We start from the raw sequence: 26,007 nt of genomic DNA on the forward strand, positions 1-26,007 counted from the left end.
GCTCAGGGCTCAGGACTTTGAATGTCCACAGGGATGGGGCGTCCACCACTTCTCTGCACAACCTGTTCCAGTTCCTTACTATTCTTATCATAAAAACAAAACAAAACAAAAACCAGAAAAAACTTCTTTTTTTTTATATTCCTGCTTTGAGAGGTTTGATTTTGATATACAGCCAGTTCACTTGTTGTGGCATTCAAAGTCAGGTATGGTCATGGTTGTTCCTCAGGAAAAATATACACTGCCTCTAAAAGAACCACATTAAATACAACTGAAGGAACGAATAAAAGCATTCTGGTGAACTGGAAAGAAATGGAAATTAGTGAGTTTAGTATTACTTTACTCATGTTTTCAATGGTTAAAAAGAGTTATTTTCTGGTAAAATATAAAAGAGAGCATTATAGAAACTTATTTGTACAAGAGACAGGGTTTTCTTTAAACAAGACTACCCCAAATATTGTTTTCTATTCAGACCAGGTGCATCTTGCATTGATTTCCTTGACAAAAACGTTATATACACCCATCTGGCCCTACAAAAACAAAATGTACTATGGCAATCTCTTACTTCCCTCTGGGCAAAGGGTGAGAGTGAGAATGAATTACATGCAATGCATTAATTACACATACATTGCACAAATGGAAATGAACCAAAAAAAAAAAAAAAAAAAAAGTAAGAAACTAGAGTGAATATGAGAAAGTACCTAAATATGTTCTGGAGATCAAGTGATAGAAAGCTAGATTCAGCCGATACACTACAGACTTTAAAAATACCAGGTCAATACCAGCTGCAACATGGTGAATCAAGTGTTCTGAATAACATCTGGGATAGTTTCTCCTTGTGACTAATAATGTTACCAAAATTCCCTAGAGGAATTTGAACAGCACTATGTGCAATTAGGAGAACAGAAATATGATATAAGTAGGTTGCTCTGAAAATAATGCCTCTTATTTATTTCTGTGGATACTAGAACAGATACAAATAACACAAAAACACTATTTGATAGAGCAAATTCATAGAATCATAGAATCATAGAATCACCAAGGTTGGAAAAGACCTAAAAGATCATCCGGTCCAACCGTTCACCTATTCCCAGTAGCTCCCACTAAACCATGTCCCTCAACACAACATCCAGCCTTTCCTTGAACACCCCCAGGCTCGGTGACTCCACCACCTCCCTGGGCAGTCCATTCCAGTGCCTGACCACCCATTCTGAAAAGTAATACTTCCTCATGTCCAGCCTGAATCTCCCCTGCCGTAGCTTGAAACCATTCCCTCTGGTCCTATCACTAATGACACGAGAGAAGAGGCCGACCCCCAGCTCACTACAGCCTCCCTTCAGGAAGTTATAGAGAGCAATGAGGTCTCCCCTCAGCCTCCTCTTCTCCAGGCTGAACATTCCCAGCTCCTTCAGCCTCTCCTCACATGGCCTGTGCTCCAGACCCCTCACCAGCTTTGTTGCCCTCCTGTGAACACGTTCCAGGGCCTCAATGTATTTATTGCAGTGAGGGGCCCAAAACTGGACACAGTACTCGAGGTGCGGCCTCACCAGTGCTGAGTATAGGAAACTCAGAACTTAGGAAACTTAGAAGCTGAGTAAATTCTCAGCTACTAACCACTATTTTTCAACCTATTCATCAATGTTGAGCTATACGTATGCTCAGTGAAGAGCAGCCTGCATGCTGTGCTCACAAAAATCTGCATCAGCAGAGGTGACCCATTGTCACTGTCTCCATGGATGAAACCCACCACCTCATTGTGCTCACATGCACTGTTTGGTCTTCATAAATCTTTGTCAAGTGTTAATGAATGTCATTGAGATCAATGTCAAAATTATATCGGGTTGGGAGGAACAAACTCATAATTTTGCAAGAAATTTTGTGCATTTTTAAGGAGGGATTGTACATGCTACATTTATGCAAAAGTCAGGCTTGTTATCTGCCTTTTTTTTTTCCCCCAGTAAAGATCATGAAGAAATTGTGGTGGTCCCTGGGTCTTATAACAGATCTTACATGAACCTGTGTTAATGCAAGGAGCTGAACTTCTTTATTTGAATAATTTGGTTCCCATATCAGTTGGTTAGATACAATCAGCTTTCTCCAACTCACAGTAACAGGGACTGAGAACAGTGAAATTTAGTAATTTTCACTTTGAATGCCCATGTATTGTGATGCATAGAATATATTAAAGAAAAAAAAAAAGAATTAACATTTTTTTGCCCTTTCAAACAAAATAGAGTCATAAAATTCTATTCACAATAGTGATAAAAACACAGACAAATAAGGGGATAGGCCTCAGCATAACTCTATTCCAATCTTGTTCATCTTATCAAATTCTTTGTTTTCTGAATCTAGCTTGCAGAAATACGCAAGAAGTTGGAAATTTCTATTTCCATTAAATCAAATTAAAAATTACAAGTCTCTAACCCTTGTGGTCCTCATAGCAAATTTAGGAATATGTGACGGCATATATGATCCAGTATTAGCCATCGACCACTTCAGATACGAAGCTGTAAAAAATGGCAGTTCATTGTGAGAGACATGTTTGAATCAACTGGAATGTATTCTTGTAAAGAACAAAAAGGGTTTGCAAAACAAAACAAGCATTTAAGCACATGCCCAACTCAAGGTTTGCATACCAGTCTTAGAGGTTTTAGAATCTGATTTATGCTTTTCCATATTAGTTTCTGCAATACTTGCTATTCTGATAATCATATTATACTGAGGATGAATAAAGGGAGTAAACATGGGAATGAACGTGATTTTTTTTGTTTGGCTATATTCCCATTTGGGATTACTGGTGGAATACATGAAATGTTCCATAGAAATGTTCTTATGTATTTTCAAGATGACTATTTGATCTGAAGTATTTATGCATATGTAGGCAGGTATGTGTACATATGTTGGATGGGAAGAGTGGCATGGACATAATAGCACAAGACCAAGGGTCAGAGGCTTTACTCCTTACTCTACATCTCCCACAGATAACAGTGTTTCCGAAGCAGTGTAACTCTTATGTGCCCACATTCAACTACAATACAGGAACATTCCTCTGCTTTCATCATAAGCACTTTTACAGAACTGTATCTGTTGGTACATAGTTTTATTGAATTGACAGTTTTATAGAAGGGATAAAGAATGTTTGTTTCTTCAGCTAGAAGTAAAAATAGGGATGAAAAATCTATTCTACATTCATTTACTTTGTCTCAAATTCTCTATGGGGAAATAATATGGAGCAGTAGGTACCAGAGCATCAATTTGCTGTGTTACACACTATGACTCTGTTACATCTTTTAAGTGACATGTTGTGTTACATGTAATGTAAATTCTAGCAAAAGTGTTTTCTGTCACAAGAACCTAAACAGAACAGAACTGCCAAGTCTGAACTTACGTAGCAATTCCTGTCTTGGCTATGTTTCTCTCTGAGTCTTTCATCTCTCCTTAATTTTAGAGTAATGTTAAAAGGATCATCTGTCCTTACATTCAACAGGAGGGTGGTCAAGCACTTGCTTAACTTTAATCAGTTTTTGCCAATATAGTTTTCCTGGTTGGACATGGAGACATGCTTAAAAATTTTAATGAACTGATACTTAATGAAAGTATTACCACTGAAAAACTCAGGTTCAAAGAAACAAAGATTTTAGGATTAGAAAGGACCATAAGATGATGCAACTCAACTTCCCCTAAAACAAAACTATCACATTTAATCTAGTTGCTTGTGTACCAAACCCAGATGTCTGATCAACAAGTGTTTAGTAAGGGGACAAAAGACTACCACTGTTCTTTTAAGATCCGTATGATAGTATCAGATATCTGTTTTTGATCATTTCTTTATGCTAGGGGGAATTAATTGAAACTGTTGCCAAAAGTCAAGCTTATTTGTCGCAGATTCTCCCACACTTTCTATTAACAGCCTTACTGACTCATTTTCAAATTATCTGGCTCTTTTATGCATTCTTTTTCTTTCTTCAGTTTGGTGCTTCAATTCCCTCTATTGCTTTTGGCCTTTTTTGGAATTTTTTTTTTATGACTCTTCATTTCTGTGCATGGACATTTTAATGATCCTTCTTCCTTCTACCATCCCCAGCCCACTCTCACCCCAGATTTTCATAGTCCTGTTTCATCACTTTGTTTTCCTTGTGAAATCTGGAAAACCCAGGGAAAGAAGGAAAGCAGCTGCAGCGTGTGGGCTGCAAATAGGACAGAAATCACTGTCTTATTTTGAAAGAAAAGTTATTGTAATTTTGATGATTTGCATTAGGAGAAGTTTAAACACCTCAGTACTTTCCAAGTCCTTCTCTCAGTTATGAAGAAGACCAAATGTTATGAAGAAGACCAAGAAGACTTAATAAAGAGCAGTAATCTCAGAGAATATGAAAAATTAAAGATAAATTCAGTGAAATAAAACCACTCTGATATGGGAAATGGGGGTGTAAGATACAGAATCAGCCTTCTTTATCACACAGAGAAGAAACTTGGAGAAAGATTAAAAGCATATAGGAATGTAAGTAAGGTGGATTTTACTGATGTGCTTGAAATTAAACTAAAATTCTCCCTCTAAATTCACTAAATGCCTTTGGAATCCATGTCACTTTATCCTATTAGAATTTTAGTTTGAAAGGAAATTATGAAACATTTTGAACTAAAATTTAACTAGGATACAATTACTCACAAAATACAATCACCTTGTCTGTTTTCTTCCTTGAAGCACAAACCACAAATTGATGTCCAAAGTATAGCTTTATTTATTTTATTTATTTTTATTATTATAATTACTCTTATTTTATTTTAATCTTGTTTTAAAAAATATTTCTTTCTTTTCTATTTCCCACCAATCCAAGTAATATGCTTCAGTAGAAAGGCAAGTGATGAGTGGGAGGTACAGGGCCTCTGGTTGCTCTTCCCAGTGTCAGTAATGCTAGTAGTAGCTGCTTCTAACCTGATAGAATGAGTAAAATGAAGCTGAAAGGGAGGCCTGATCTTTGAACTTGCTCACCTGGACAGCTGAGTTCCAGCTCTAGCAAGAACCAAGATATAATCAATAATTTAAACTAGCTCCTCACAGAAAACCTCAATGCATTTTGTTTAGAGATATCCTTTTCATTACTTTGTTTAGATGTTTATCTGCCATAAGGATCTGCCTATGATAAACAGTATTGTGCAGAGATTTCTCAACTATGGCTAGGGCTAACTCAAGGCTCCAGATCTGTGGAACCACAAAGTCATGAAAAACCATCAGAACAGCAGGTTTACTAGCCCAAGTACTAGCCACCATAATGTAATACTACTACTCGGAGGATCCAATCTCTGTTGTCACTCCCTTATCTTCATAAATAATTTGGGTCCTTTTAAAAGTCTTACATAGTATAGTTAGTTGGAAAACTTGATGGCAGTATCATTTAATTTTGGTTAATGAAAAAACCCTGGAGGAAACTGAGCCCATCATAAAGTAGACATTTAATATAAATGGGAATTATCATTCTTTGGAAATGCCTGTCTGTCTTTTGATTACAGAGTGACCTAGATGACTGGCTGGGACTAGGCAGGGTTAACTGAGGTGTGTCCCAGTTCAGGATAGATGATAAACCAGCAAAATGTTGGTTTTCTTTCCATGCTCATCAGACTTGCTGAGCCAATGTCATTTCAGCATTCAAGCCATTTCAGCAAACATCAAACATGGTCAGTGTAAATTGCGTCCACACAGTGAAAGTTTTTACTACAGCAATTCCTACAATTCGTATAATACACTTACAACTTGTAAGAGCAGATGAGAATTCATTTGATTTATTTGGTTTTGTAACCTTCCTTATGAATTTTACTTTTATGATAAATAAACGAGATTTTGTCATAACCTATGAATTTACAATGGTTTGTTTTTAGTAGTATCCAGTCACATAGTCACTTTGACAACAGAAGTCAAATCTATATTTTTAGCAAACAAGCTAGTGTTCAGCAAGTGTTCCCTATTTTAACTTCTCAGAAATTCAATAATTAGGTCATTTTTCCTACCATCATCTTCTCTGCTTGGTTTGTCCATGAACTTTTGAGCTTATTATCTTCACTTTTCCCCTAATTCTGAGAGGGAGGGAAGGTATTCAATCATGCCCTTTTCAGTGCTTAATCACAACTTTAATAAAGTTTCCTTCCTGGTTGGTCGTGGCACATATTGAATTAGGAAGCAATCTTGTCCCAGATCCACAAACATACTGCCAACCTTATTTCCTCCACTTAATGTAATCCAGTCTAGGCTTGGATAATTGAAGGCTTTTGTTATTCCCACCATGCCCTTTTCACATGCTTCTTATATGTACAGTATATAAGACATTTCTTAGCCCAGTTGTTCTTTCAAAACAGGTGGTCTATATTATATTTTTTTGGATTCTGGCTTTGCTTTCATTTTTCATTTCATCATAAATCAGTAGTAGCTCTACCAACCTGAATGGTGTTATCTTAGTGTAAAACTTATGTAAATGAAAGGAAAGAATACAACATTGTTTTCTGCTACTGTTTTATCTGAAGGAGGCAGAATCAAAGGGAACTCCTAGTTTGTGGTATACCCCTTCTCTCAATTTTATGCTCCTTTTGGGACTCTTCATTTTAGAAACCATCTCACCTCTGGGTGAACCAATTTTAAATATCTGAAAGGTCTGTTTAGCAGTGAAAGCTGAATCTGTCTTCTAAACTGGATATATCAGTGGGATTTAGGAGAGTTGTTCCTACCTGCTGCATTAAAAAAAAAAAGAAAAAAAGGAAAAGCGGATGTGCAGTCATATTTCTACTATTTAGTGTCTACAGTCCTTCCTCTTCCACTTTTTTACTAAATGGAGAATATGATTGCTAGAGACAGAAAACTGTAGCACTTGAGTAAATCACTGAGCTTGACACTGAATTTAATGGGTCCAAGATTTGACCATCAGTGCTTATTACAGAAGTATGAATCACCTCATTGAATCAGGTCCAGTCTTGTAGACAGTCTCTTCACACTTTAATTTCCTGTTGTAACCATAGTCTAGAAGAGGGGATATTCAGTGATGTTTAGAAATAAGACAGAGATTAAAAAAAATTTTTACTTGGTCTTTTCCTCTGTTCATTTTTGGTTATCTTTAATATTTTATCATGTTGATACATTCTTTCATTCAACAGTGAATATCCTATAGCAATCCTCACTGCAGTGTGGTAAGGCAAACAGGACTGAATAACATCTGGAACATTTTTTTCCTCATTGATAATTACTCAGAACTGAATCAGAATACATTTTTTCCCCTAAAGTTTAGAGTATGTGGATAGGAAGGAAATTGTAAATGACAGATTCTAAACAGCATAATGATCTTATTTTTTTATAATTCAATCAGTATCAGGGGTGGGATGTATTGAAGGGAGATAGAGGTCAGCTCATTGGAAAAGACCTTCTTAGGTTAGTGTAAAAGGTATTAGATTCACAACATTTTTTTTTTTCTGTTTTTCTTTTCATTTTGTGAACAGGTAAAAAGGAGCATTCTCATGAATGTGCCTGTTCCCAAAATATACCAAGAATGTTTTTCATGGCATGACAAAAAAAGAAGAACTGGATGAGGACGTGAAGGTTGAGGGCAGCATTAGCTACAGTGATCATGAGATAGTAGAGTTTTCTAGGTCTTGCTTGGAAGAAGCAAAGCAATAAGTAGGATTGCAACCCCAAACTTCAGGAGAGCCAACTTCAACCCCTTCAAGGACCTACATGGAAGTATCCCATGGGTTAGAGTTTTGTAAGGTAAGGAGGCCAAGAGAGTTGGTTAACATTCAAGCACCACTTCTTCCAAGCTAAATATCACTGCATCTCTAAGAGTCAGAAATCAAGCAAAAGTGGCAGAAGACCAACATGGATGAACAAGAAGCTCACAAAAAAACCCACCTCAATTAGGACAAAAAAACATCTACAAAATGTGGAAAAGAGGGTCTGACTAATGTGAAAAAAATACATCTCCTCTTTTCTTTTAAGAAACCTTGAACTTTCTTCTAAGCACGTACTCAAACCAAAATAGCCTATATGTGTGCATGAATGCTCTTTAGCTTGAGAAAGAACCGAGCCTTAACCTCCCACATCATGTGCATTTTCTTTACTTTCCTATTATATGAAAAAGAAAGATTTTGGAGAATAATCTATAACTATATATCAAAAGAAAAGTGGGACCACCGCTCTGTTTTTGAGAGAAACAATTTAAGCAGTAAAAGCCAACACAAATTTCAAGGCTATTGCTCTGAGCTGAAAGTAGGACGCACTTGCTTTAGATATGATGTGGATTGGTATACATTTCTACCTTAATTAGGTATAATGTCTTGACATACTCTAGACTTTGCCGATGTATAGGCATGCACATGTACAAACACATAATTTGGTCTTAAGACATAGCACTGTACACTTAGTAAGTCATTATAATATTTGACCCTTTAGTATCAATGCTGTTATCCTGCCCTCAAGAGCAAAAACCACTGCTGAATGGGAGCAATGATTTAAAATGAAGTCAATATCTACATCCCTCACCTCCTTATTCTCACTTGCAACACGAAGGAGAATATTTTGTTTACCCACCATCATTACTCATAGGTCTGGAAAAACACCCTTATGAGAATAGAAGGGCTGATTCCAATCTCACTTGCCACAGTACAACACCAGATCAGACTGTGGGGACTGCACTTAGTCATGCTGGTATAACTGATGCAGAAGCTACCTTTGACCAAGTTGAATTTGCAGAAGACCCCTATGGAAAATATGTAATGTGAATATAATGAGCAGCAGGGCAATATGGCTCAGCTAACTACTTCAAGCCCTCCCAGTGGTGTGGCTTTTGTGGGTGAGATGTTCAGTCTTAGGCCTACGATCATGTTTATTTCATCGGGGTAAGAGTATGAAAACAAGGATGTGAAATAAAGTGGGCAAGATGGCTTGGTGTGAGTCATGCTAGAAGTCCAGGCAGGTTGCTGCCACCCAACACATTGCTCTGTGCTTGGTCTAGGTTAACTAGTAAGAGAGGTGTGATGTGAGTCAACCTCAGGACTTGTCCAAACGGTTCCAAAAGCCTGCAAGAAATATTTCTGAGATGGGACTGGCTGTGGGAGTGGGGGAACTGAAAAAGAAATGCATACATGGTACGACTGGGTGGCAGTCACGCAAAATCTTAAGTTCTCACCGGGCAGTGACCTTAGTATGTTTTCATGTTTATCTAAAAAGTTAAAAGGTATGTGATTGCTCAGGAATGAAAACATGGGTAACATTCAAACAGAGGAAAGCAGAAACAGCAGTTTAAAAGGCAGGGAAATGTAAACCGGCACTGAGAAACGTTTGACTTTGCCTTTTTTTTTTTTTTTTTTTTTTTTTTTGCTGAAGAGGTCATGGCTGCATTATATTGAAACAAATAGGAATGACTGAGCAGAAGGTTTTGATAATGTGGAGCAGAACTCTTCTAGGGATATTTCTTACTGTCTGAATTTGTAAGAATCTAAAGCTAACAATATAAATATGACCAGGGTGAATGGCATCAGGTTTTTCTAATTGTAGAAGAAGCCCTGAGTTCAGAATTTCTGAAAGAGAAGTAGCAGTAGTGAGAGTCAGAGTTTGTGAATGTGCTTTAGCTAGTTGTGTAATGCGTAAGGAACACTCTATGTGTTTCTTGAGAATATTTAGCTATTTGGACTTCTTTATAACACCAAATAAAATCATAATCTTAAATACTTTTACGCCAACATGAAATAAAAGAAATTAAGGTTTAAAACTGTTTAGAGGGAGTGTTTTGTTTAAAAACATGAGGGCAGAATCTGAGAGGATGTAAATTAAGGTAGCTCCAGTGAAAAACAGCAATTTAACTGAGGTGGATTGTGCCTGTGATGTTTCTGAGGTATTGCCTTTATACATATCTGATTTGATAAAACTGCTAGCAAAGCAGACTCACTGTGTACAGACACAGACAGCACGCTGCTTAAACAAAGGTCCTGATTCTTATCTCGCACCAGTTTCACACTGGTACAATCCCATTTCTACCAGCCATTTTGTTCATGATCTACACTTGCACTTCAAACTTGCACCAGCATTGGGCCCAAAGTTTCTCTGCGAAAACTTGGAGAGAGAAAAAAAAAACTGCAAAGTGGGAAGAAAGGATCAATTTTTCATTTGACATGAAGTGAATCGTGACTTCCTTCTGGGACGTAGTACCTTTTCCCACTGTTGGCTCCATTTCCCATAATGCCCTTGACCTCAGAGGTCACCTGTCATTGGAAGATGAAGCTCTGAATAAACAGAGAAGACCCTGTGGTGTCTCTTATCTCTCCGTTTTGCCTCAAATCTCCGGGCAGAGTTTTAAATTATTCATCCCGTAGTGCTCTCTGCGAGTTACAAGTCTCCGTCACCTGCCCCCCCTTTACTTGCCCATTTGTGAGTGAAGGCGGTATCCTTGGGAACCTTATCAGAGATCACAGATTCAGGCTCCAGAAATGAAATAAAAGAGGAAATTGGCTGTATTAGCATAAGAGGAGTCAGCCTGGAGTTGAATACACACATCACCCAGAAGCACCACTGGCTTCTCTTATCAGCAACGTCTGATCACCACTTCTTTATACACACATGCACACAGACACACATGCACCACACACATGCACACACACACACTCCACTCTTTAATTCCACCCAGCCCATTCCTTTGTTCCAGCTCATAGAAGGGAGCACACGAAATAAGGTCAGATGGCATAAGTTCCCTGAAGCAGTTTTCAATGCTTCCCGAGTTCTCCTAGGTAAAATATCAGAAAAAAGCACAAGCAGTTTTATTTTAATTTGTTGCTGGTATTGTTGTTGGCTTTGTTTTTTTTTGTGTGTGTTTTGTTGTTGTTTTTCTGTTTTTTTGGTGTTTTTTTTTTTTTTTTTACAAAAATGATGATAATACATTAGTCTCCACTGGAGGGGGGAAAAGAAAGTCAGGATAAAGATTTCAGATAGGACAGTTCTGTTATTAGTTCAAGTCTGATTCCTAGACCAATCTCTCAGTTTATCTTTCTTCCTGTTGTATCTCAACATAACACAAAATCAGGGCTTATGAATGTCTTTTACAGAATACAAGAATCTGATAGCCATATAATATAATTGCATGCTTTAAAAAAAAATAGTGCAATGAATAACTTTTAAATGTAAAGATTTATGTATTTGAAGCAAATTATTTTTCCTGTGCTTCTTTTACATGGTATTGTTAACTCATACAATATGCCTATGGCAATCACTGACATTCTTTCTTCCAAATCAGAGAAGTTGTACTGCCATTTATTAAGGAAAATAAAACTGCTATTGTATATTCTCCATGGCACTTTGTACTGGAATTATTAAATTTTGCCTTCCCTAACTGCACTGGGACATTTCTCTATGTATGTGTAGCTCTAGTGATGTCCATGGTGCTTCTCAGAGTTGCTGTTCACAGGGTGGTATCTGCTATCCCTATTGCTATTGAGTCTGGTAAGTGGAAAAGAAATATATATATCAGAGGAAAAGAATGTAAAGATAGTGGAGAGCATGTCCTGTGGGATCAGCTTTACTCATATTTTAAAATCTTTTCGCTCCATCTTCCAAAAATTAACAGAAAAGAATTTCTATTCTACAGAGCACTGTGATTTTGTCAGTGTTCAAATCCAACAATACTTTTGCATTGTTTTACTCATGGAAATATAATCATATGTCTAAAAAACTAACCTCTTTTGTTCTCTGATGAATATCACCAACATTTCACAGTGAACTTGCATTGAATTCAAACAACATCAGTAGTAGATTAAATTCTATAGTCCTTAGATGAGCAGAGCTTTAGCCAAATTAAAGAAATCATTTTTCTATAGTTTTCTGGATGGGAACAAGATGAAAATTTAATTTCATCTTGATTTTGGGGTCAAAAATGAAATAAAAAGAAAGAAATATCAGTTACAGTGAATCCACTTCTTATCTCTGAGATTTTATATTGGAGTTGTTACTTATGTCGACAACTAAAAAATATCATTTCTACTGTCTTCATTCATGTTGTTATGGATAAAAGATAAGATTATAGTTCAATAATCCTTTTCTTATACTCAAATAGCACTTTGAATTTCTAGGAGTACCTGCATCATTGCCTTTTAGATTTGTGGAAAGGCAACCTGATGTCCTCAACAACCAGAGCAACAAGTATCTGTGCTTATAGATCTTCAACTGTACTCAGTGGAAGGGGTTGTTATTACATATAGAACCAACCTTAATTGGACTACTGAGTAGGAGGCATGATATATTCATTTGTAACCATATGCATAACTGATGCCAAATTATTCCATGAAATGACTCTGTGGATCTACTGAAGTTGTTGGCAAAACAGCCATTGACCTCAGAAAAGCCAAACCTACACCCTTCATATCTACCTCTGTGCTCTTGCAGTATTCATCAATGTAGGAGGTCATGGTATCAGAAGAGGGTAGCTAGGAGAAAGATGAAGGTGATAAGAAAAACAGGGTTCACTTTGAGTTGTAACATGCAAATCTTCTGCAGTTCCTTATTTGAATATTTTGTGCTAATCTTACCAAGAGAAATGCATTTGCTTGCAATGTCAGCAGCAGAACATGAGACGTGTTCATCACAGCTTCTATTTGTGACACATCTGGAGGTTAAAAATGAAAACTTAAGTATTAATCAAGAAGTCTGCAGATGATATACATTTAAAGCAGAAAGGAGATTTGAAACTACAATGTTTTTTTTTTACACAAGAACAGACTTGTTTATTTATTAATTCAGACCATCTAACTGAATGAAGATCCTGTACACTCAATGAATTCAAATATCAGTGAGGTTAGTCATACCCTGAAGGTACTTAGTTATGTCCATGAAATGCAGAGAAACTGAAGAAAAAATGGGAAAAAGATGCTCATTTACCCATTAGTTCAGTATTCTTAATAGAACGACTGGAGATCCTGAACTAAGAGGTAAAACACGAGAAAGTTATAATCTGTGCTAATTCTACCAATAAAATTCATATCCTGAAGGCACAAACCTAACATTTGGTAATATGCAATGAGTTTTATGTGAATCAAGGATGTTTTGTTATATTTTATTAACTCAATTCTTTTACAAGGTTTTTTTTTTAATTTTTTTTTTTTTTTTTTTATTTTTTATTTTTTGTCATTGTTTTGTTTTGTTTTGCCTAGGTATTTAATGAGATCTACTTCAGAATCAAGGATATAACATGAACAGCAAAAGCAATGCTTCCCTTGCACTAACTGACTTGAGACTAGTTTTTTTCTAGTCATTGAGGTCTGAGACTCATGACAGGGTTTAGCAAAAACAAGATTTAAACTTTGCAGATATTCCTAAGGTCAGTGGGGTCTTTCCAGACATGAGATTCTCTCTTTTATCCAGACTTTTGCATATTTCTTACTGATAGAGTTACAACACTGGTTAGTATTCTCACAAGACAAGGAAAATCCCACAGAGTTTGCAGACTGGTTAAAATCCCCATATTTGTTTAAATCAGTGTTACAGTACCAGATGAGGGAATTTAGACCCCTTATCATGTAGCTGGGCATGTGTTAAGGATTTCACCTTCTAAGTTATTTTGTCTTATTAAATGTGATTTTAATGAAAAGATATTTACAGAAAGGCTTATAATACTTGAGGATTTAATGGAAAAGAACTTCTCTTCACCTGAACTGTCTTTTTTGCTGTTTAGAGAATGCCTCTTCCTTGAAAGAGATCATTGCTTTTAACCTTCAAGATGCTGATTTTTTCCTCAATATAAGTTTTCTGATTCTTCAGACAGAAGGATTTTACACCAACATTTCACCCTGTAGCAAATTAGGACCTTTTGGAGAAAAAAAGCAGCATGTCGTCTATAATTCCATGGTACTGCAGTTTCTAAGTTAGCTACCTTAAAAAGACTGTGCTGTTCTGAATGAAGCCTGAGGCAGTTCTTTCTTCTCCAAGCCTTCAACTTCTCTGCAAATCTAAGCCACTTCAATGTACTAGCTATATATAGTTCACACCTTTTCTTTCTTTTCCCAATCTAGAGAACCACAGAGATATTTATTTTTTTGAATGAAATGTGATATGCTGATGCAATCACATATGAGCTTGGCACTCAATGTTCTGGACAAGGGCCTAAAGGTAAGGCTTGATTCAGCCTTTTCAGCCTTGAACAAGTCTCTCCAAAGTGTTATGTCAGTCTACAATTACCTACAGTATTTCCCCACGTACTGTAGGGGATGGCACAATGAATGGAAATCTGGAGGGGCAGAAATCTGTGATATCCCTTTTCTGCAATATATGCCACATATTGTGGCAAATTGGCCATCTACTATTTTCCCTCCAGGGGAAATAAGAGACTTATTTCAAGAATTAACTGAGAAACAGATTCTTTATCCAAGTGTCAGAGGCTGGTTTTTCTGCATAGAAGCATTACAGCAAATATGCACGTGCTCTGCAGATTATGAATTCATTACATCATTCTACTGATAACAAACCTGACTCAACAGGATTTCTTAATTCTGAACACCTGCTGTTTTTTTGACACCTCCCCCACCTCTTGGAAGTGCTCCCACGTGAAGACATGGCCATTGCCTTGGAATGTGATTTATAACTTTTGCATCTACAGATCTAGAAGCATGGAGTGGGAGTTGGAAGCCAAGGATTGCATTTCTGAACTTTTCACTGATGGCAAATGAATTGTTGCCCTTCTGAAATATTCATTGATATGTGTAAAAAGGCCAGAATATCATTTGCTATCTTATATTGATAAAAATCTTTTATAATGTACATGCTGTGTAGTTTGCCATTCATGTAAGGCAGAATATTCTACTATACCTATCTTATGTGCGGATGTACTGTGATGTAGAAGACACATTGTTAACTTGGCATGGTATCAGAAGAGGGTCCTCTCTGTTGGTGATTCAAACCTAAACCTCAGAGTTCCAGTCTCTGCACCATTATAATCATCAGATGGCTTTTGTGTTTTGGTAGTGTCTGGGGATAATATCTAAGAGCTTTCTTTTCTTTCCAGAGGGACTAAGATCTGCATCTATGCTATGAATCAGCAGCAGATACATGGATATAGAACAAAGAAAGTCTATGAGGATCTCTAGAGACGGTCATCATTATATTTCCACTTCCTAATGAAGGCTTAAATGTTTCCTTTTGCTTTGAAGAAACAGATACCCTACTTCTTATCAGGATCACGTACTTGTATAAGACCAAAAGAGCTCCAACATGTTACTCCTGGAAATGCCCACACATTTTCATGTAACCATTGCACTTCTGTGAGAAACCGATTTATAATTACAGCTATACAAAGACAATTCAGTGATAGAGGGGTTCTGAAGGTACACCAGATTTCTGTTCTCATGTACCAGAACCAGCCCTTGATGATTTCATTTTGACTAGTAACAAAAAGTGGTTCAGCAGTCATGCAAGCAGAGTATTCATTCGCCCTGTCCTCAGCTGGAAGCCTGAATTCTTACTTCCAGTTACCATTTCTTAGAAGAAAACTTTAGTACTTACAAATCGCTTTATAAGAAAATTTTGGAAAAGTTCATATGAAAGAGATTTCAGAGATGGGGCTTCATTGGTAAAATTCAGAAAAACAAGCTTTTCTTGAAATGCCAAAAATATCAATAAATTGGATCAAACATGCCATCTTACAGCACTTCTGATCATTTCTGAGATGAGAGCCATCCTAAATTCCTGCTACAGGTTTCAACAGCAATACCAGCTTGAGCTTTCATTGTTTAATACTGCTGCTTGATTAGCTTACTTATTTATTTATTCTGCAGCAGCTGATATCTTCTGAAGAAACAGTTTATAAATTGTTCATGTACATACAATGATCACTGAAGTAAGGAAGCACCAATCAAGAAGAATGCCCTGCCTGAAACATGCTCTTGCTTTCAATGTTCCCCATTATTTTCCTTTTAATGTGAAATGTATCATTTTAGTAAGGAGTTTTCCAAGATGCTGTGAACAACCTTCTAGAAAACAATAGTTTTCCTCACTGAGTATACAGGGAATCATAAGGAAGGGCAGATAGCTAAATTTGGGCAAGAGGATTGGGATATTTCTAGCTATTAAATGTAGCTTGACAAGGTACCTAAGGCTCCATTGTTGTCGATATATCCATTTTGATAAAAAAACAGACACCAAGTTAATAAAGGATGGTGTATTACTGTCTTCTTTTGCATTCATTTTAGCACTCAGATTTCAATTCCATATAGTGTGTGGATTTGCTTGTTGTCTCTGATTATTTACGTCCTCTAATTCTCATGCCTTAGACACTTAAGTTTTATAAATTAATGGATAAATGGATTAAATTTGCCTACTCCAGGATGACGTTGTAAACAATAAACACAATTGCTTTAAACTCATGGTTTAAAACCAGAAGAAAGTAAAAAATAAATGTACGCAAGGTTTATTTTCTAAGTTATGAAAGGATTATAAAAAGTGTAAAATATTTGAAATATCAAGTATTTAATATATTGGACAGGGTGTTTTAACTGTATCGAGTAGAGTGATGACTTTTCTTTATTCTGTGATACTGAAAATTTTAATGATAAGTTAACAATAGTAGATTAGTGCTACTAATTAGTCTGAATTTCCGTGCTAGCCAACAAAATTTTCCTGAGTTTTCTTTAGTTTCCAAAGCCATATGGCCCCAGTACCACTCCCGGTTTACACCGATGTTGATATTGTCCTACACTGATATCCATCAGGCAGTCTGTTTTGGTCCTCAGACTCGACAGGTACATATATTGCACACTGACTTGAAGAGTGTGATTGGAAAACAGAAATAAAATACACAATTATTGTTGAATTTAGGAAATCTTACAGCTATTCAAACTTTATTATATTCAGACAGGAAAATATGGAACTGCTGATAACCAGAACACCCTGAAAAAAAATCTCATTTAAAACTGGACTTTGGAACTCCTACAAACGAAAAAGAAAAAGGAAAAGAAAAGAAAGGAATACTTGTTTCTTTTCACTCACAATGCTGATGTCTATTCCTACGTGCTTCTTTCACACCAATGCATAATGTCTTTGGACGCTTATCACTATAGCCCCCTCAGTAAATGAATGTTTTTATTGCAGTAGCCTTTGGAACCTTAACAAAGAAAGATGGGTAGATTCCCACCCACAACTTTAAAGTTTTCCTATTCACTGACACAAAACCATGTTCTAATATTTAAACAAACCCAAGCGCTTGGGAAAATTTAGATTTGACCTCAGTTTGCATGTTAAACAGTTTACATTACAGCAAACTCTAGTTTTCCCTAATGTGTATAGCACTTTGGAACTTTGTCAAAACGGAACAGTTTCAAAGCTGTATGATCTTCACCCGGGGGCCTAATTGAAGCGGCATGAAAAATATTTCTTTCTTTTTTTTTCTCCTTTTTTTCTTTTTCCTTACAAAGCTGGGTCTGAAGCTGGGTACTCTCCAAAAAAGCTTATGAAGTTGACACACATTTACCTTCGGGTCCTAGAACCCTAAAGCTTCCATCGTAGAAATTCGGAGCAAAGGTCAGACAGAGGAAAAACATATTAGAAGGAGTATGACAAGCCAAGTTTTATTCTACTTGAAAAACCAGTTTTTTTAAGTTCTTTTCCTTTCATATTTGTTGTTTGAAAAGAGATCTGAAGAAACGTTGAAATCCCCATGTAAATGCATATATTTTCAAATGGGAGGATACCTATGCACATGCATATTAAACTGCATCTAGCTTTGGTGAGCAAGCCTTGTTTGAAGAGCTTTCTCAACATAAGTTAGAAAAATGCAGATGACACTCATGTCATTTCTGAGTCCCTATTGAAGTTCATTTGCATCAAATTGGAATGAATGTATGAAAATTAGATGTTTAATTTGTGGTTGCCAGTGGCATAAGGAATATGCATATGTGCTATTTTTTTGCCAAGCAAAACACTTTTACAGTAAATGTTGTGTCTCTATAGTACTAAATGTGTTGTACATTTCAAGATTTATGCCATAATACTGGATTAGGTAAGGTCATATATTTCACTGGATGGTTAGGGATTAAGATCCCCAGAATGCTGAATGCAATCAAGAACATTTATCAAATAATCACATATATAAACGTATGTGATATATAACATAAACAAAGCTTAAATATACTAATTTTCAAAAAAAATTAGTTTGTCTTGATTCAATCATTTTAATACAGAGGCATCCTAATCAAGGATTTGTTTTGGAAAATTATGTATTGTTACATGTAGCTACATAAAATATGTAGCTTGAATAGTCTGATTTGTGCTCTCATTTATTCTAAAATATCTTCATTATTTTTTCAGGGCCATTTCTGTTTACCTCTTTTAAAACTAAGTTGTGAGAGGAAGGAATGGGAAGAACAGGCCCATTCTCAAATATTTTCAATGGTGAGGTACTTTTAATCTTTGTTTCATCTAATTAATTGCATGGCTGGAGATAGTTTAATTCATAAAATTAAATCCAGAGAAGATTATTGGATATGCTTGCAGATTTTATAAGAAATTTTAATCATCTGAGATATATTAGCTTCAGTTTGCTCTTACAAATCAAATGCAAATAATATGCAATTCCTTGGTCAAATCCTCAAGTGGGAAAAATCAACTAATCTCATCTATATCAACTGGGGATGTGATCTCTGGTTTAATATCTGGAAGGATTTTCCTTGAGAGCGTTTTCCAAATGTGGTGTTCAAGACCCTGAGAATTTATGACGTGCTTCATAACATTCAGATTCACTGAAAATTTGAGAGCACGTCTCAAACTGCGACTTGAGACTTGAGGAACATGAAGTTAAATTCTGTACAACACTCTCTGAATATTAACAGGGAAAGAAATATTTCACAGCTACAGTTCTACAACATATTAAGTACTTGCAGCTACTGCTACTGTCAGAAAAGAGGGTCAGGGATTTTGTTTCATGTTGTAGTATCTTATGTCATGTGTAAATGTGTCAGATAGAAGGCACAGATGATACCTTTATCCATTAATTGAGCACTCTAACGAGACTTTTCAGTATGACAGATTCTTTAGACTGATTATTTAGCATTTACCAATCCAGATGCACTGTATTACTTTCAGAAAGAAAAACTCTTGAAGTCTATTGTGCCTACTGTGTCTATTCTATCATACCCCATAAAATAACTTAAACAAACGTACAGTGAGTAGAACCCTGTCAGTTGCTGTATATTCTCTGATCATCTTGAACCAGATGAGCATTACTTTATGAAAATGCTGCTCATCTAACCTTGCAAAAAAAAAAATCTGGTGGAATTTTATGATGATAATGTGAATAGGAATGTGTGTACATTTAATAGGATTCTGTAAGAGGTATCTGAAAAGCTATTTGATCTAGCTGAGATGGACATTACCAGAAACATTGCTGATTTATAAAAATGAAATAAACGATTTATTACAAATACGTTATCTAATTAAATTTGCTTTTCTCCTTGTCTACATTTTTGGATTTTGCATGGCAAATGAAAACAATCAATCTTGTTTCTAATTATAATGGTGGCCTACCTGTAAGATTTTATAAACAGTATAGTAAAACAGAACTCAAAGTAGATCCTAAATCTCAGAAATGATTCAGTGCATGGTAAGAAGACTGTCCATACTGACACAAAGGTGGACACAAGATCAGAGACTCTGAAGTAATTGTGGTTTCTGGTAAGAATACTGAAGAAGCATAGTCACATTTACAATTGGATTTCCCCTCAGGACATAGGAGCCACTGAAAACAGAGTTTTCATTGCAGTACATGAGGAACTAGGCATGTAACTAGATAAGTAGTACACAGTTACAATGGAAAAGCATATGTGCTCATGCACCTGGAGACTTAGGAAATAATGGGCACTAAAATGTTTTCTCTATCCCTTAGTAGAAAATTAAAAAACAATACTTTCTCTGCAGTAAGTTAGATAAGAAAATCTTCTCTCTGATTAGTAATTATAGGAATAAATATCCTGCTAGGCTTCTGATAAATTTCAGATGTGATGTTTGCAGTGAAGTTCTTGCAGCAAACTTCCATGTAGTCGGTGATTTTTCTTTCTCATGGTAGCTGCGAGTTTAAGTGCATGGATAGAAGGAATCTTGTACCTCAATTCAAGTATTTTGTTTTTCTTGACCTGTTATCTCACACAGCCTACCTACATTTTCCCACGATTTAGAATCACAGTCATGACAATCAGATAGCCACTGTCCTTCTCACACCTACATTGTGTTTTCTAAGAGTTGCCCTTATTTACTGTTTGGGATTTCAATGCTGCAGGCTGTAAAGCAAATTATATGGGAGCAATCACTTTTCATTAGAACTTCAGCCCACAGAGCCAAGGAATTTACTGATGTGATCACTATTAACTGTGATTATCTCTCTCTCTCTCTCTCTCTCTCTCTCTCTCTCTCTTTTTTTTTTTTTAAGAGGTGCTGGCCCACGCTAAATGGTTTTTCATTTATTGTTTTTCATGCGCTGGGATTTGTTATTGTACAAAAATAATTTCTGAAGGAGGGTAACTGTCTCATGCACAGACTTCACTCGACAGAGTTGCAGGCTAAATAGTAGAACAAAATTCACTCTATGGAGAGGAATCAATTGAAGGAAAACAAAATTAGCTGTTTCTTTGAAGTGAATACTAACAGTGTTTTCATTCAGATAATTATAGATATCTTTATACTTTATTAGAAATATTAGGTTATGTATAAATAAGGAGATTAAATTCCTCCCCAGATTAAGTAGTTGTGTTTGGTTTATTCTGATGAAAAGACTACATTTTATGTTCACTTCTATCAGGACAATATCCCTGGAAACATCAAAATTTGGTACTACCTGTATTAGTTTGCAAATATACTATGTTACCCTCTTTAGTGAAATGTAAAGAGTCAATGAGTGCTGACTTGAACTCCTCATTATAGTGCCTTGATCTGCTACTGTGAACCCTGGGGCTTGAAGAGAACTATTATTCTAAGATATTTTCCATCACTCCCTTATTTCTGCTCAAGGGTCTTCCAGTGGAGCCTCCACCACAATAATTAGCTGAGCTCCTAAAGAGCTCTCAGGGTTAAGAAAAACTGTAGCCATTTTGCACCACAAGGCGTGTGTTAATTATGTGTATAACATTTCAATTACAATCAAGTAGTGGAATAAAAACTTCTGGTACATTAAGGAACATGTAGAATTGAATGGAAAGACATAGTCACCGTGGAAGACAAATGGAAATAGAAAAATACCAGAGCACAGGAAACTGGGGCTTTTCTGGTCTACATAGTGAGGATAGATTTGAGTATATGAAGTGCATAACCATTCTTCGCTGTTCCTATTCTCGTTATTGAAGAAAACATGTTTTCATCTTCTCCTTTAATTTTTTTTCTTCCAAGCTCCCAGTGTACTGTTTATATTTGGACTTGAGGTAAGTTTCCCAGAAAGCCCTGATCACACAGCAGAAATTGTATTGCCTCACAGGAGATAAGGATCGTTCCAAGTCAGTGAACAGTCACTGCTCTCTCCTTGGTTTAATCATGCAAAGGGGAGTGAAAACATCTGAGAAACTGGCAAATGAGTCAAATTTCATGGAACGTGTTATTCTTTTCCAAAGTGCACACTTCAGTTTTCAAAGTGAAAAGTGTTTGATTTGCTCATTCTAGGACAGTACAGTAACTGAGAAGATTAAGAAACCAAGTTATGTTCTGGCAGTTGGAATGCTGCTTGTGACCATGTCTGTAGTGTCTTAATGGCTAGTACTGCTCAGCTCTGAAAAGCATCTTCATGAGATCAGTCTTTAGAGACCTTCAAATTCCCCCCTCTCTTGACTCTTCAACTTACACAACCTAAGCATGGTCCCATGTGACTTATATATTTTGGTGCTTGGGTTCTTCTGTCCTTCATCATAGTACTCTAGTTTCTCTGACTACTTCAAACAATACCTTTGCATAGACTTCCTGCTTTTCACTCAAGCCCAGGGGAAACTGGCTGTTTTTTCTGATGGTAATAGTTTCCCTGTGTTTTTTTTTTATAGAATACACATATCCATGAGGACTAAGGATCTATCCTATGCTTTCTTATGGAATGAGAACAGAGAATGCCTGGTTGCTTTTGACCTCTAAGCTTATCTCACATTCCCCTTCAGAAGGTAACACATCCTATAAGATTGCTAGCTCTAACTAGCTTATGGAGTGCCTATCTTACTCTTGATTAAAGATGAAGCTTAAAATGCTAGCTCTGCCTGAGCAGCTACTTTTATACTGAATTCAATGGGATGAACATCAATTTAGGTACTTCATTTTAAACTACTAATTCTAAAAGGGAAGGGATTTCATCCACCCCTGTGGAACGAATCATATTTTATTAAAATGCTGATACCAGCGACACATCACATTTCAAATGTCTCTTCTCTTTTTTATGTTGAACATTAGAACCAAAGGATTTTTATTCTCCTTGTTGTTTTCCTTACTCAGTTCCTTATTTTTCACATCACTTGGCATTCCCATATTCTCATATGCTTATGGCTACATACCTCTGGACTATATCACTAATGTTAAACCATTTTCTGTTAGTGGAATTTACATCAGAGAGATTGTGGAGAGGGATGACATAACCTCCAAATATATTTCCCTTTCATCTAAGTCACTTGGTTCCAACCTTTACAATGTCTATTTCTCTGAAATACTGGGCTGACATTTCTGGATAATCTGTGCTGGGAGACTCGTATTCTATTGATTTTAAAATGAGACTTTTTTTTTTTTTTTTTTTTTTTTTTTTTTTTCCACTATACCAAATGCTGGAAGAGAAATACCATAGATTTCTCAGTTCTCTGTCAGAGTAGTAAGCCTAGAATATATACAATGGTAAAAACTGTATAGAGTTTTTATGTCTTTTCTTAGAAGTCATGCTTCAATTGTTTTATTCAGGTATAATTTAATATCATACCTTTTTATCATTAATTTCTGTTCTCATTGTCCATTGAGTTGCATCACCTGTTCTGTGGAACTTGGGAGCAGAACTAGAAGAAAAAAAACATCCATTTTCTGACAGTAGTTCCTTTAAAATGGATAAAAGAATGGATGATAATCATAAAATGTGACTTATTTAAGAATTGTTATCCAGAGAAATGACTGTTGAAATATAATACAAATGGCATACATTTATTGCCAAGTAATATGGACCCTTTAAAAATAAAGGAAACCTACAGTCAACTTGTTAAATATTCTCATAGGTAGGGTGCTAGCATGGGCCTCAGAACACCTTTGTTTATCTTCTCTGCTTTCTACAGATTTCTTATGCTATCTGAAAAAGGTTTCCAAAGACCTTCCAGTAGCAAATAGTTTCCAAATGTCTGTGAAACAGCAAGAACAGTGTTTTCCAGCATCACAGGGGATTTACACATGAGAAGTGTGATAGGTATTTAGAGAATATCTTGGCAGAAGAAAAAATAGTAGAACTAAAAGGCATAAGGACTATATATTTTTTCTTGAGATATAATTTTCATTGAGAAAATGCTCATTATTTATACCACTGCCATAAGAAACCAAAGAATCAAGTCTGTTTTAAGAGGATTCACAAATTCAGCATGTTTAAGAAATACATGTTACTAATTAATAACAGTTGCTTTATTTTCAGTCTGGTGGGATCCAATGTAAAACTAAAAGACCTTTTCACAATAGGTGTTGAAAACTTAGAGCAAAAAATATATTAACTATCTTCTAACAATCTTAAAAAGGCTTTCCAAATAGGGGCACACATATTTTCTTTGTCAGCAGGGAGTCCTTTTGACCTTTCTCTGACTTCTTCAATGAAGAATTAATTGTTTCGTATTACAAACATTATTACAGGCACCTGATTCTCCCCTTGGTGACACTGATATGTTTCAGGAACTGCTCCATCATGGGCAATGGATTTATTCAAGTACAAAACCAGTACATATGGAAGAAGTACTGGTCTTCTTTTGGTGCCTGTGATGTAATATGGAATAAATAATCCCATCAACAAGAGCTGTCTCTACTGAAGTATAACAGTTTAATAGCTCAGTGTTTTAAATTTTCTTAGATTGATACATATCCTTTCAGGTTTTCTTGATGTGCATGATTTCCAGACTGTTTCCTTAGCAGAGAGAGTGGAGTTATTTTTTAGAAGATAAATAACAAAAGTAAAGGATTCACTTTGACCATAACAGTAACAGCTTTCTTGGAGATCTTGAGTCCAAAATATGTGCAAAATCTAGTTTTTTCGAAAGAATGGAAGAAATGCATTTTAATCTGTGGAAATTTATGAGGATGGATAAATTTCTTCAGGATATCACCAATGGTAAGAAGAATGGCGAAGATGCAAGGACTTGTTTGAAATGAAGTATACAGCAAAGCTGCCAAAAGTGTGCTTTTCTTGAACTTTTTCCCTTCCGTAAGCAGGGATGGAAAGATGTTCTCAAAAAAATATGAGTCTTCTCATTTTGCACATTCCCCGTTTTCATGGAGATCTTATGCTTCTTCTACTTACACATGTGAGCTGGAAATGAGGTATAAGTGGCCAAAAAATGGAGTCAAGGGGTGATGATGCTGGCAGACTTTATTGTTGAAGGCCTGTGGGCTTGATTCAGCAGCAAATGAATACTGCACAGCACTATGAACAGTGAAAAGGCTGGGAGGTGAGCAATTTGAAGTGATCAAGTGTACCAACACTCAGATGGGCAAATTTAAAAGGTAAAATGAGGGTAAAGTAGAGGGTAAAAAAGTTAACTATACATAGTATGTGCTCCTACCTAATAACTGTTAGGGTGGTAGCTGAAAAAGCTGATTCAGGAGTAGATGGGAATATGTCCTCTGAGTTCAATTCAGTAGTTTGACTTGTAGATACTTGTCAGAAAAGTCCAATAGGCAGAATACAAGCAATAACAATGGAAAGTTCATAAGCTAATTGAATATGTATTCCACGAGAGGACAAAAAAAAAGAAACACCTAACATTCTTTCCAGGAAACATACACAAGAATAATGATCTAGATATTAACTTATGAAATGTTGCCTACAGTAAGTTACTGTTGCGTGTCTTTCTACTGCAGACAAAATGAATTGAAGGCTTTGACTTAATATAATGAAAATTGTCTGTATTTTCCTCAGTTGAAAAGCTTCATTGAGACTTTATATTAATGTTCCATTATATACGAAATGGGAGAGAATTCTACTTGCTTTTCTCTGCCAAGTCCTTTATCAGACAAGAACATGTATTTCTGCAGTTGTGTGTAACAGAACTGCAGATGTTCAGAGCCTGTATCCAGAATTCTCCCTTTTCTTGAGGTCCCCAACACCGAAGTCTGTCATATCTTGCAACAACTAATTTATTACTCACAGGGAGAAGTTAGAAGGTTTCAGGGTGATAATGTGTTGTTTTGGCTCTTGCAGTAATGTAAGTGTGTGAAAAAAATCAGCTAAACAAAAATGGTTCTGCTTAAATTTCCATCCCCGCAGAGTCATGCTCTGAGGATTTTGAAGAAAATAAGAAGCAGGAGATGAATAAAGATATGGTAAATTAAGCCTTATTTATACCTGAAAAAATATTTTGCCTGTTTGTATTTAGATGAAGAAATAGAACAGGCTCCTCACTAGCTTGAGCAATGTACTATTTCCTGTTAAGGAAAAAAAGTAAAATCTAAATATTTTTAAACTCTGTAAACTACAAGCTGTGTAGTACACTTCTTTCAGAATTGAAACACAGGATAGATAATAACATCTTTTTTCTCTCTGGAGCTGTCAGCATAAATGGCATTAAAAGCATCTCTCATGTTATCTCTGTTTCAGATGCCTTACTGCTTTGCTGAACTTTACACACATTAATTGAAACAAAATATTCCATTTATCTGGTTTGCTTTTGTTACCCTTTTCTACGGCACAGAAGTAATAGCTATGGTGGATTTTATTCGGAATTAAACCATAGGGTGTCAGAAACTGCTTATACTAAAATCAGTCTCATAACAACTTTGTCAGGTTGGTGTCAGTTTCATTGTATGATTTGAAAATTTAC

The sequence above is a fragment of the Lagopus muta genome, chromosome 1, assembly GCF_023343835.1.
Source record: "Lagopus muta isolate bLagMut1 chromosome 1, bLagMut1 primary, whole genome shotgun sequence".
Lineage (NCBI taxonomy): Eukaryota > Metazoa > Chordata > Aves > Galliformes > Phasianidae > Lagopus > Lagopus muta.